The 13,467-nt window shown below is 35.7% G+C and overlaps 1 long non-coding RNA gene across 1 annotated transcript in view; it reads right to left on the bottom strand.

The window, feature by feature from the left end:
- LOC144577986 (uncharacterized) overlaps positions 1-6,151 on the bottom strand; it is a 109,984-nt gene extending 103,833 nt beyond the window's left edge. Inside the window, exon 1 of the long non-coding RNA XR_013522872.1 lies at positions 5,894-6,151. This is a non-coding gene — a long non-coding RNA (uncharacterized LOC144577986). The remainder of the gene's footprint in view (positions 1-5,893) is intronic.
- Positions 6,152-13,467: the final 7,316 nt, after the last annotated feature.

Raw genomic sequence — 13,467 nt, 5'->3', positions numbered from 1 at the left:
AGTAAAGAAGCAGACCAAAACCACCAAAACCAAGATGGCCAAGAGAGTGACCTCTGGTTTTCCTCACTGCTATACTCTCACCAGTGCCATGAGAATTTACAGATGTCATGGCAACATCAGCATATTACGCTATATGGTCTAAAAGGGGGAGCGTGAAAATCCACTTCTTACTGAGCATATCATCAAGAAATAACCATAATAAAGGGTAACCAGTATGGCAATTCCTTAAGGACCTAGAAATAGAAATTCCATTTGATCCAGCAATTCCATTACTGGATATATATCCAAAAGATTATAAATTGTTCTATTATAAAGACACATGCACACATATGTTCATGTGTGCAGCACTGTTTACAATAGTAAAGACCTGGAACCAACCCAAATGCCCATAGATGATAGACCGGACAAGGAAAATGTGGCACATATACACCATGGAATACTATGCAGCCATAAAAAACAATGAGTTCTTGTCCTTTGTAGGGACATGGTGAATCTGGAAACCATTATTCTCAGGAAACTAACACAATAACAGAAAATCAACACCACATGTTCTCACTCATAGGAGGGTGTTGAACAATAAGAACACATGAACACAAGGAGGGAGCGTCACACACTGCAGTCTGTTGGGGGGGATAGGGGAGGGACAGCAGAGGGTAGGGAGTTTGGAGAGGAATAACATGAGGAGAAATGCCAGATATAGGTGATGGGGGGATCGAGGCAGTAAACCACGTTGCCATGTATTTACCTATGCAACAATCCTGCATGATCTGCACATGTACCCCAGAAACCAAAGTACAATTAAAAAAAAAAAAAAAAAAACACTGGGCAACCAGCAGGGCTCAGGCTGCTCTGCCTATGGAGTAGTCATTCTTTTGTTCCTTCACTTTGTTAATAAACTTGCTTTCACTTTACTCTGTGGACTCACTCTGAATTCCTTCTTGCATGAGATTCAAGAACCCTCTCTTGGGGTCTGAATCAGAAACACTTTCCATCAACAGTTATAAGATGGGTATCAAATATAGACCTATAATAAATAACTGCAAAGTCTAAAAATAAACACTTCAGTATCTGGATTATGTACAATAAATAAGAAAATGAATTTACTATAAAAACATAATGATGTATTTCAACAGACTATTCAGCAAATGCAAAATCGAAATCATAAACAACTATAAAGGGAGACTCCAACTTCATTTATACTAAGATAAATATTACAAGCATGCTGAAATCACACTTTACACCCATAGAAAGGCAGAAAATACAAAGTAGGAGAGCACCATATACTGACAAGCATGCAGGGAAACATAAATCTCAAGCTCTATTAATAGCCATTTAAACTGACATAGTAGTTATGGAAAACATCTGGCAGTATTTTTTTGTTATTTAATTTTGAGACAGACTTTTGCTCTGAGCCCCGGGATGGAGTGCAGAGGCACAATCTTGGCTCACTGCAATCTCCACCTCCTGGACTCAAGTAATCGTCCTTCCTCAACCACCTTAGTAACCTGGACCACAGGCACAGGCCACCACACCCAGCTAAGTTTTGCTTTCTGGCAGTATTTTTATAATTGAATATATAAGCATTACATGATAGCAGTACTATTTGTGTATATGTAATATGTATATATACATACATGTGTGTTTATGTATGTGTGTTTGTATGTGCTTATCTGCAAGAGAGATACACATAAGGGTGTTTACTGTATAGATTATAGAGGAGACCACATTCAAGAATAGTGCTTGTGATAAGATGGAACAGGAAGAAATGGAGAAATGAAATGTGAAATATACATGCTGGCAAATGCTATGCAACCCATTGGAACAATCAACAGCTAATGTTGAGTGGGAAAAAATGGCAATGACCAAATAGTAGTAACCAAACTAATAACATATTAACTGAATACACTGGCCATAATTGGGAGTTGAACAGAAGTGGAGATCAACTATGAAGGGGCAAGAAAATAATGTGAGACAGGTTCAGGTTCTTACAAGGAGCAGAAGCATGACTGACTCAACTTTCTGCACTTAGGATCACAGCAAATACCAATATGAAATATAAGCAAAAAAAAGCCAAATTTTATTCTTCATCAGCCTTTCTTGATTGAATCGTTCTATACATGGATAGTTATTCAAAATCCCATCCCTAACATTTCTGTGTGATTTTGATGGAAAAATATCATCCATTTGTATTGCTTTTATTCCGTTCTTTCTTAGTGTAGTCCCAAAGGCATATACACCTTTGCTGTTTATTTACTTAGCAAGTTTTATTCTGATCAATTTTACTGGAGATAATCAAAAGTCATAAAAGTAGATAATGGATTCAGAAATTATCATGGGTGTCTTATACTGTGATTGACTTTGCTCCCTCTACCTATCACGCATTCTACTGTGGGTGTTGTAATGTCTTCATGTACTTTCTTCTTAATGCTGCTATTCTAATTTCCCATCTTGATTTCTCAGGAACACAATGCTATTATTATTTTATAAACTATTTTTAAAATCTGCTGTTTTGTATCTATTTTTCCTCTTGCAGCATTACCCTGCAGATCTTCCTTTAAGAAAAAATTAAATAAAATCAATAATTCGGTGTATTCCATAAAATTATACATCTAAAGTAATGACTTGGCAACACTAAGATACTGAATTATCTTTTAAATTATTAAGGAAAGACAAAATTGCACAAACTTTTCAAGTGTTATTCACATTTAATTAGAATATGTATTTTTTTTAAAGAAATGCTGTCCTTGTCAATTAACAGAGTATTTTCTTCAAAGTCCAGTGCAAACATTACCTTCTATATAAAGATTTCCTTGACTCATTTTAAATAGAATGAATTGAAATTACAATTAACTTTGCCTTCTTCTCTGACCTTCTGTCATCTGCTTTGCTCTGGCCTAGAATCTGCTTCCTACATCTGAGAGATTTGAACAAGATCCCTCTCTACATTCTGTTATGTTTTGTTTTATGTCTAATGTCTATGCTTTCATTGCTAGAGGAAGTCACTTTCTTTTTAACTTTTTAAAATTTTTGACAGCTTTTTCAGTTTTGCCATTCTTATTTCTGATTAGTTTTTTCTTGATTTGAATAAAAGGTGATTAGTTTAATATTGCAAATATTATTTTATTTGGTAAAATGCTGGTTCTTTGCTTTATTATTTAATGCCCTAGAATGTATTTGATCTGTTTGCTCAGCTCTTCCATTTCCTTTTTAATCATAAACCATCATGTGGTTACCAAATAGCTATTTCAGCATTCTACGAGGAGCTTCTTAAGCATATAGGTTCCTTATTCTCAACCTATTTGCACTAAGGCAGAATTCTCATGAACAGACTACTAAGGTCTGCATTTCTTAGAAATCCACATGGAACTTTGACACACAGTGAGGTGAAAACCTCACCTCTAGCTCTATTTTTACCCCGAATCAATTTTCTTTTGTCTGCACTATTGTGATTTGCTTATTTTCTTTCAGTTGAAAGAATCACTTTCTCATTGGGTACCCAGTTTCTAATTATATGGCTCTATAATATTTCCTTTGCCACATTTTTTGCAAAGGGCCATTTAATTATTATTGTTAGACTCAGGTAAGAGCATCTTTGGTTTTGGGGCACACATTTAGATAGCTCTAAAAGTCACAAACACTCATGCCAAAAATAAGGTTATTAAGAAACATAGGTGTCTCAGGAACTCAGGATATGGTGCTCAGTTGTGGCACATCACATAAGCCAAACTGTTTCCTTTCATACTTAACATCAGATAGACCTTGGGAAAACAATTATCCCCAACTCTTGCCATATGTTTCAGAAAGGAAAGGCAACTATATCTAAATTGTTTGAAGATTTGCAGATAATGCCACCATTGATGCAATGGAAGTCTATTTTGAACAAAGGAATAAAATTAATTTGACATTTTTCAGAGGGCAATAATGCAGTATATCCTTACACATTTATATTATACTTGTTTGCTATTTACATGAAATTATGTCGAGGGCCAGAAAACAATGTTTGAACTAAATATATACAATCATGCATCCCTTAATGACAGAGATTTGTTCTGAGAAATACATAGGTGATTTCAGTGTGTGAACATCACAGAGTATACTTACAAGAACCTAAATGTTAAAGCCTACTACACACACAAGCTACAAGATACAGCTTATTGCTCCTCAGCTACAAACTTGTATGGCATGTTACTGTACTGAAAACTATAGACACCTGTAACAAAATGGTATATATTTGTTTTGCTAAACATACCTGAACATAAGGTACAGAAAAATAAGGTCTTATAATTAGAGGACCACCTTCCTAAATGTAGTCTGTTGCTGATCAAAATGACATCTGGCACAGGACGACAATATTTTGTAAATAATGAATTTATTTTACTACATATATAAATAACACTGTCCACTAATAGAATGAAGACACATGTTGAAAACATTAAGTTCAGTCATGTTTGCCCATTGTCTGCATATAATATAAAAATTACAACTTTGCATATTTTAAGGTAATCACGATATATGTTCCAAGATACAGCATGCAACATGTTTTATTTAATAAGTTGTTAATTTGATTTATAACTTTTATATATGTAGACAACTATTATGTTGCCTCTATTTGTATGATTATTCTAGGTCCTACAAATATTTAGCATCAGCCTTTTCCTACAAACAGATGTAAAAGGCTGTAATTAACATTAATTCACTTTATGCTTAGCCAATATTATCTACAATACACAGCTATTTAGCATTTTCTATTGTCTACAGATGTATGAAGTTTAATTAAGGCCAACAGTTATTTTGAGAATTTGGAATCCAGCAGGTAACAAGAGCTGACCAAATAGAAAAGCTGCTAGCTAATACTGCATTACAGAGAGAGAACAATACTGTATTAGTCCCTTTTCACACAGCTATAAAGATACTACCTGAGACTAGGTAATGTATAAACAAAAAAGGTTTAACTGACTCATCGTTCCACATGGCTGGAGAGGCCTCAGGAAACTTACAATCATGGCAGCAGGGGGAGGGGAAGCAAGGCACGTCTTAAATGGTGGCAGGAGAAAGACGGAGTTCAGGGGAAACTGCCACTTTTAAACCATCAGATTTGTGACAACTTCCTCACTATCACAAGAACAGCCTGTAGGAAAGCACCTTCATGATCCAGTAAGCTCCCACCAGCACTCTTCCTCGACACACGAGGATTGCAATTTGAGATGAGATTTGGGTTGGGACACAGAGCTAAACCATATTAAATGTTTAAAGCAGCATTTATCGTCATACATTAATAGTGTGCACTCAGTGAATGCTTACTGAGTTGAATTGGACTCATTTTCCCATTAGGTGGAATGCTGGAAGGAAATAATTCAGGTAACAGACAGCCTGGCCAAGCAGGCAGTTAACTAGAGTTTATAGCTTCCTCTTAACTCGGGACTCTTTATTTCTCACACGAACTATGATGTCATCTTCCTAAATTTCTCCCTTCAGTTAGCCTTGTCCTTTACAAATCTAATTTTTATGTGATGGTGACAGGGACAGGAGGCAGAGAAATTCCAGTTATACAGGGCCAGGTCCCTAGGAAAGCTCCAACCTCAAGCCGAAAAGCCTGAGACCACAGCCCAAAGTAAGAACTTCTATCACAGTTTTCCCACTTAAATGTTGCCTTTTCCTAAAACACCTATGTTTCTTGCCTCTTCCCATCCTGTGCCTATAAAGACCCCAGACTCAACAACAGAGAGAAGTAGCTGGAAATCAGAGAAAAGCAACTTAGTGGCATAACTTAGGAGAAGAATCCAGACAAACATAGCCAGACTTCAGGAAATGTTACCTACCCAACTTCTACCCTCTTCAGCTCCCCTTCCCACTAAAAGCCACTTTCATCAGCAATAAAATCCCCCGTACTTACTATCCTTCCATTTGTTCGTGTGAGTTAATTTTTCCTGGATGCTGTACAAGAGCTCAGAAGCCATGAGTCAGGATATAAAAGCTTGTCAACACTGGCCCTTTGCCCTCACTGGTGGAGGGCAGCTGCAGGCCTGCTGAGTTGTTAACACTTATGTGGTCCCCTGCTGGTGCCCAAAAGGACTTGCTCCGGTTCCTGCACCCTCTCACCTGTACTTTCCTGTCCACAAAGGGTGGAACACAGCAGGTCTGAATTAGTGGAGTTTGCTCCTGCCAGTGCCAAAATGGCCAGCTCGTTCCAGCACTTGTGCACTCCAGTTCCCACCTTGTTTACTCAGACACTCTTTCCCTTGAGGAGTTGAAAGGGATGTGCTCAGTAAATGAGGCACCCATGTCACAAGTCCTGTGAAGGGGTCAGGGAAATATCCTGCATTGATAGTGTTCTAAGATAAAGAAAAAATCAGAAAAGCACAGAGAAAGTTGTAAGGGAAGATTTTTTTGAGGAGCTGACATTATTTTCCTGAGCTTGGAGTGATGACTTGGGAAAAGAGGATTCCTGGCACACGGCACAGCAGTGGCAGCTGCTAGCAGTGAGGAAAGGGTTTGTCATGCTCAGAGAACTTGAAAGTGATGATACTGAGAAAGGCACAGAGTAGGATAGCTTTGATGGGAATGGTAGGTAAAGGCCAGATCAGTAGTATCTCTTTATATATCATAATACATGATTATATTTTATTCTAACTTATAGAGACATTGCATGTGTTTGTATTTTATACACACATAGATATAATTTACAAACTAAACACATAATATATATTAATATATACAGTATATACCTATGCTGTATATATACAAAAAACTTTTATATACAACAAATTACATTCATTTTAAAAATAAACTTTGAATTTTGACAAACCTCTGTGCCCCTTTAACCACCATTTGTATTAAGGCACTTTCAGGGCTCCACGGAAGTTCCCTTTCGTTGTTTGCAGCTATCTTCTCTCCACCACTACCTGAAGAAAATCACTTTTTTTCCCATAACTGTAAACTAGGGTTTTTCATATTCAGCAATATTAATATTTTGGGCTGGGTAATTTCTTGTTGAGGGAGAGGGATGCTTCCCTGTGCACTGTAGGATTTTTAGCATCATCTCTGGTCTATACCTATGAGATGGCAATATAACTTTTACCCCACACTTCTAGTTATGGCACCAGAAATGATTATAGACTTTGCCAGACCTTGCATCTAGTTGAGAACCCCTACTATGGATTATTTTCTATCATTTCTATCTTGTTCTATCATTTAATAAAATACAATCATATGGAATACATTATCTGCCCTGGTTTCTCTCTCTTGGCATAATGATTTAAAGACACATCCAGGCTACATTCACCATTTTATTAATTTTTATTGAGATTCCAGTATTCATAAACCACAATTTGTGTAAACATATACTCTCTTCATGATCTTTAAATCCTTCAAATAGTAGCTTTAATCTTTACCTTACTCTTTTATCATCTCAGATTTCTGAGTCTGCTTCTATTAATTAATTTATCCACTGGTTATGAGTCATATTTTTCTCTTCCTTTCTCATATCAGTGATTTTTTTTCAGTGGATATTGACATTATCAGTTTACATTGTCGGTTGTTGGATTTTGTTGTCTTTCTTTAAATAGTTTTTTTTTTCTTTTCAGCAAACAGACAATTTACTTATAGATCATTTTGATCTTTCAAGTCTTCCATTTTTTTTTCATTCAGGTGGACAACAATGTATGTTTTAAAACAGAGAAGTAATATAAGTGTGTTTTACTTAAAAAACAACTTTGTGGCTTATATCAGATCAAACTAAAATAAAATTATCACCATTCTTATTTTCTGTGTAAAACTTTTCAAATCTTCATGATCACATAATGAATAAAGTCCAGTTCTCTTAGCATGTAAAACCCCCCATTATCAGGCTTATATCTTCCTATTCTCTTTCCTCTTCAGCCATTCCCTGCCTCTCCTATAACATTCCTCAAACATAAATATGCTTGTGATCTTTTTCTGTACAACAGTTTTTTTATTATTTATTTATTATTATTTTTAATCTTTTTTTTTTTAAGACAGGGTTTCACCATGTTGGCTGGGAGGTTCTTGAACTCCTGACCTCAGGTGATCCACCTGCCTTGGCCTCCCAAAGTGCTGGTATTTTGGGAGTTAGCCACCACACCCACTTTGTACAACAGTTTTAAAAATATATAAATTATATAGCTTCTCTTTGTCATTTTCCTCAATGGAAAACATTACTCTGCCTTTGTCTTTGAATGTTAAATTATGCATACACATAAATACAAATATGGACTCAGTCAATACATGTTTTTTCACTTGATTCCTGTAAATGATCCAATAGTTGAGTAGATTAAAGCTCATAGGGCTAAAGTATTTGCCTAGATATGAATCCCATAATTCAAGTGTGGTTGAGCTAAAAGTCAAAGTGGAGTTCTCTGAAGAAAATCCATTCCTTTTTTCATGATATCAAAATTTTTTTCCCTCCTATTTCTTAAGATAAATGAAGAAATTATTTGCTAGGAACATAATTCTGTTCTATAAATTTATCTGATTGACTAATTTAAGAACCAGGAATTATAAATTCTGGAAGACTTCAAACTTATAGCTTCAACTTTCTGCATTTTCAAAAGCATTAATGTTTTTCAGACCACCATAATTTTTGAGATCTAATTGAATTTCAATGCATAATTAAAAATGCTAATTCAACATTTAAAAATATGGTAGTTACAAATTTCTAAATAGGTCAAAATTACCAGAAATTCATAGTGTAAGCTAGAAATCCACATATACAGGTCCTGTTAGAACACAGAAATTGTATTTAGCAATTTTTCCTCAAAAGATATAAAACTTCTGTTTCTATAACCCTTTCAACAGACTAAGTAACAATTATGCAGGTAATTACAGCTTATCCATTTCATCTAAATTGAGTTTCAAAAGTTTGGATGTTGTATTATTTTGCAAGCCAAACATTATAATAATATCTCATACTTGAAATGGGTCTTACACTTTACAAAGTACTTTTATATGCATTATCTTATTTTATCTTTATGACAATCCTATGGAGAAATAGTATTATTACCCACCATTCTGCGTGTGCTGAAACAAACTCTGAGGCACTGGAAATTGCTCCATGCCACTCGGCATATGGCCATACTTGGGCCCATTTGGGTTTAAAATTCATCCAAATTTATACCCTATTATATAAGGAAAAATATTTTTAATTACCAATAATCAGATAAAATAGAACTTGAGAGTTACATAACTAAGAGAGGAAAGATGGCTATTTATTGTTCTTCAACTCCAGTGTCCAAATTTCTTTCAATCTTCAAATAGGCCTGGGATTATAATAAAACAAAAAACATAGTCCCCTGTGAACTCTGGAGAAGTTAATTATATATTTTCTGAAAACATTTCAATTAGACTGGGCACAGTGGCTAACACCTGTAATCCCAGCAATTAGGGAGGCCAAGGTGGGAGCATCACTTGGGGCCAGGAGTTTGAGCCTAGCCTGGCCAACATGGCTACTAAAAATATAATAATTAGCTGAGTATGGTCACACATGCCTGTAATTTCAGCTACTCAGGAGGCTGAGGCATGAGAATTGCTTGAACTTGGGAGGCAGAGATTGCAGTAAACCAAGACTGCAGTAAACCAAGATCGTGCCATTATACCCCAGCCTGGGTGACAACAGTGAGACTCTGTCTCAAACAAAAACAAAAACAAACAAACAAAAAATCACAAAAAAAGAAACAAAAAATTTTAAAACAAATACTAGGTATTTCACTAATAAAAAAATTAGGATAAATGTTTAAAGATCTAAATCAAGATTGCTCATTTAATTTTTGCTGTAAACCAATGGTCAAGGAATTGCCTCCACTACATAGACTTGCTGTCTTCTCGCAGACTGAAGGAATTTCCTTCAAACAAAACAAAATATGTATTGATTCTTTTGGGCAAGAAATGTGTTTTATATTATAAGGTATCAAAATATGAATTACATAATATCCCACTTGCTATAAGGATTTGAAAATTATCAGATGGGACCAGTGTGTACACAAATTATGCAATAACCTCCATATAAGCTTTGCTTATATGGAATTTATGTTTCTAATGAGATGAAGTCATATGGAATTCTGAAACTCTTGGAAAAGCAGACATTTCACTGTACACCTGAAGGCAGTTTATCCTCAAGAAGAAGAGATGAGACTCTTGCACATGAGCTCACATCCTCAGTAGAATAATGCTATGAAGCTTACCAAAAAGAAGAAAGACAAAAAGTTCAAAAATAGAGCCTACTTCTGCCAAATGAGTGGAGGGGAAGCTTAAGGAGTAGGTTGTGAGGAAAAAATAATATAATGAATATCTTACAATCTAAGAAATCCCAGTCACAGAAATAAAAAGACCATGTAATATAGTGTGTGCTTAAAGTCAGTAACTCAGGCTGAAAAAGGTGGTAAAAAGAGTTCATAAAAGTCTTCAGAGTTTTTGTCTGCTATGTATGGAAAAGGCTATACACTTCATTGATGTCACAGGATGTGAGGTCAGGGAGTGTTGTAGGTGCCAACACTGGTGAATACTTTTGGAGAAAAACTAATAAGAGTATCAATCACAGTCAATTAGAAGCCAAAGGAAAATAGTTTTTATTGTGCTAATCTTTAAGAAAGACCATACAAGAGTTAACAGAAGCTAAAAACAAATAAGAGTCCTGTGCAAAACTGTGTTCCCTCTCATCTACTGAACACGTGAGTAAAGTAAGTGACAATTCCTTTTGCCCTTTATCTTGTGAGGGTGATGCAGATATAGACCTGGGAAAAGAAAGCACAATTATCTGCTGGCCCCTGATGATCCTGAAGTGTTTCTGAACTATAGGGTCTTATTCTCAGTGATATTCAGTGAAATTTAGGTTTTCTACTTGGTAAAAGAATAGGCATGGATCTAAGCTAGAGGCTGCAGGTCTTCCAAAGCTCTTCTTTCCCACAGAATGCTTAAAATAATATGCCCAGGCTTCCATTGGCCATCAAAGTTTGCCCTTTTTATTAGCAGACACGTCTTCCAGGGAAAGCAACATTTTTCCTCCTGTAGTTGTCTTTTATGAATCACTTACTAAGGATAAGTCATCAAAAACACTCTGTAAATTTTCTCATTAAACTCGAGTTATAGTGCCTACTCTGTGAGATACTGTAGGTTCCCCATTTTCGGGCCCATGGTTTTAAAGAACAAGGTAATATAGCCAATTAGCAGCCACAATAAGATTCAAAGTCTATTATTTCTGTTCGCAGAGAGAATGCTCAACCACTACTCTAGGCTGCGTTTAGTAAGTCCATATAGTAAAATGTATGTTTTCTTTATGCTGACTCACAGGTGAATCATTTCATATTTCTGTTTGTTGTACAGGTCCCTTACTCCTCCAGTCATCAGTAACCTGAATCTCAGAGAATGAAAAAAAGGAGGGTAATTAAAGAGGGATCACAGTTTCAAAGAAAGCATGAAAAAGAAAGCAGAGGAATTCACATATATAATGCCATGATGTGAATGCTGTATTAGTCAACTGATCAGTGTATGTAACAGGATACACAAGATAGACTCACTGTTTACTGGAATTGCATGAATAAATTATAGTTTCTATGCTTCTGATTAATGGAGGATTAATAGTTATACCACATGCTGGAGACAGCTTTTTCCACTTAAACCACCTTTGCTTTTAAGAACGTTACAGAGATCCGGGAGATGAGAAAGACAGAGCTGTAGTCCCTGGCGAATAAACTGAGCAGTTAGTACTTTTTACAACAAATGGTGCCCGTGGAAACAAGTAATAAAAATTTGGTGAGTTAAAGACTGTACCATAAGAAATGCAGACTCCTTAAGAATGAATATTTAAATTATCTTCTATTGTCTGAATGTTTGTCCCCTCAAAATCCATGTTATAACCCCAAGGTGATGACACTAAAAGGTCGAGCCTCTTGGGAGGTGATTAGATCACAAGTTTGGAATTAGAGCCCTTATAAAAGAGGCCCAAGGAAGCTTCTTTGCCACTTCCACCATGTGAAGACACAGTAGGAAGGCACCATCTGTGAGGATGGGGCCCTCACGGGGCATCAAATTTACTGTACCTTCATCTTGTTCTTCTCAGGCTCTTAGATTTAGAGAAATACATTTCTGTGTTTTATAAGCCACCTACATTATGGTATATTTGCTATATCAGCTCAAGTCCATAAGGATAGGACCTAACATATGATCAGAATTCTAGAGACCTGGGCAAAACTTGTATTTGATGCTTCATTTGTTCATCAAATTTGAACCTGACCTACAAATTGAGTCTCCTGCCAAAGTATCTTGAATCCAACACATTCAGGAAGAATATCCCTAGGTCCACCCTACTCACCCTACCCTGAATCTTCTTTCTGATCTGGAACACCCAAAGAAAGATTAGCCCTTTTCCCACCATTATTTTAAATATTTTTTTTCCTTTCTTCAGAGTCTTCTCTGAATTACACCCTGGTCCCCTAAACATTTTGCTATGATAGAAAGGAAAAAAAGAAAGGAAGGAAAGAGGGAGGAAGGAAGGAAGGAAGGAAGGAAGGAAGGAAGGAAGGAAGGAAGGAAGGAAGGGAGGAAGGGAGGAAAAAAGAAAAGATGGACAAGAAATGTTCTAAATCAATGAATATCAAAACGTGTATCCCGATTAATGATTTTGACACAATTGCTACGAATTATTATGTTCCTCATTATATATTTATAATTGATTCTTTGCTCTTCATTTTAAAACAAAGAACGGCAATTGTAATACATATTATTCCAATAAACTGTCCCTATAGTCCAATAAGAAAAAGAAGCTTAAAACAAATACAAGTGTTTATTTATCTCCTTTGACACACTTGCCTAAGCTTTTACTGAAAGCTTTTAAACAAATGTTGTACTTCATGGATATGACAAAAGTAACAGGAAGCTGCAAAGATACATTGACCTGAGACTAAGCCTTAATCAATTGATTGGAGTGATATAGAATAAAAGTAAAACTTTCAAACTCCCTTTGGATAATTTTGTCTCACTGAGTTTATCTGAAATTAAAAATCTGTATGATTCTTTGGACTCTTCCATTGACTGCATTTTGCAACCACTTACAAAACCTGATTTTTTAACTTTTTTACAGTTTCCCCTCTTAAAAACATTTAAAGTGTGATGATAACAAACAGACATGACCTCTCCTATCTAGAAATTTAAATCTAAAAGGTAAGTACACCAAATGAAATAAGCAAATAAAATGCTGTCTTTATTAAAAAAGTGCAGAAGTTCCCAAGAAAAGATGGAGTTACTAGGTTGACTCAAACTTGATAGTGTAGAAGAACAAGAAATGTGGTGCGAAATACATGTGTTTATAGGAGTAAATAAAATATCATTTGGGATGACTGTAGCACTTGGCACATATTAAGGAAATCGTGAATATTGTTTGCTTAGCTAGAATAAAAAAATTTACCCTGTTGCTTATACAAGATGAAACAAGTAAAGAGGTTGAAAACAGGAAGGAAT

Source organism: Callithrix jacchus, chromosome 10 (genome assembly GCF_049354715.1).
Source record: "Callithrix jacchus isolate 240 chromosome 10, calJac240_pri, whole genome shotgun sequence".
Lineage (NCBI taxonomy): Eukaryota > Metazoa > Chordata > Mammalia > Primates > Cebidae > Callithrix > Callithrix jacchus.
This window is presented reverse-complemented; position numbering and strand designations above follow the sequence as displayed.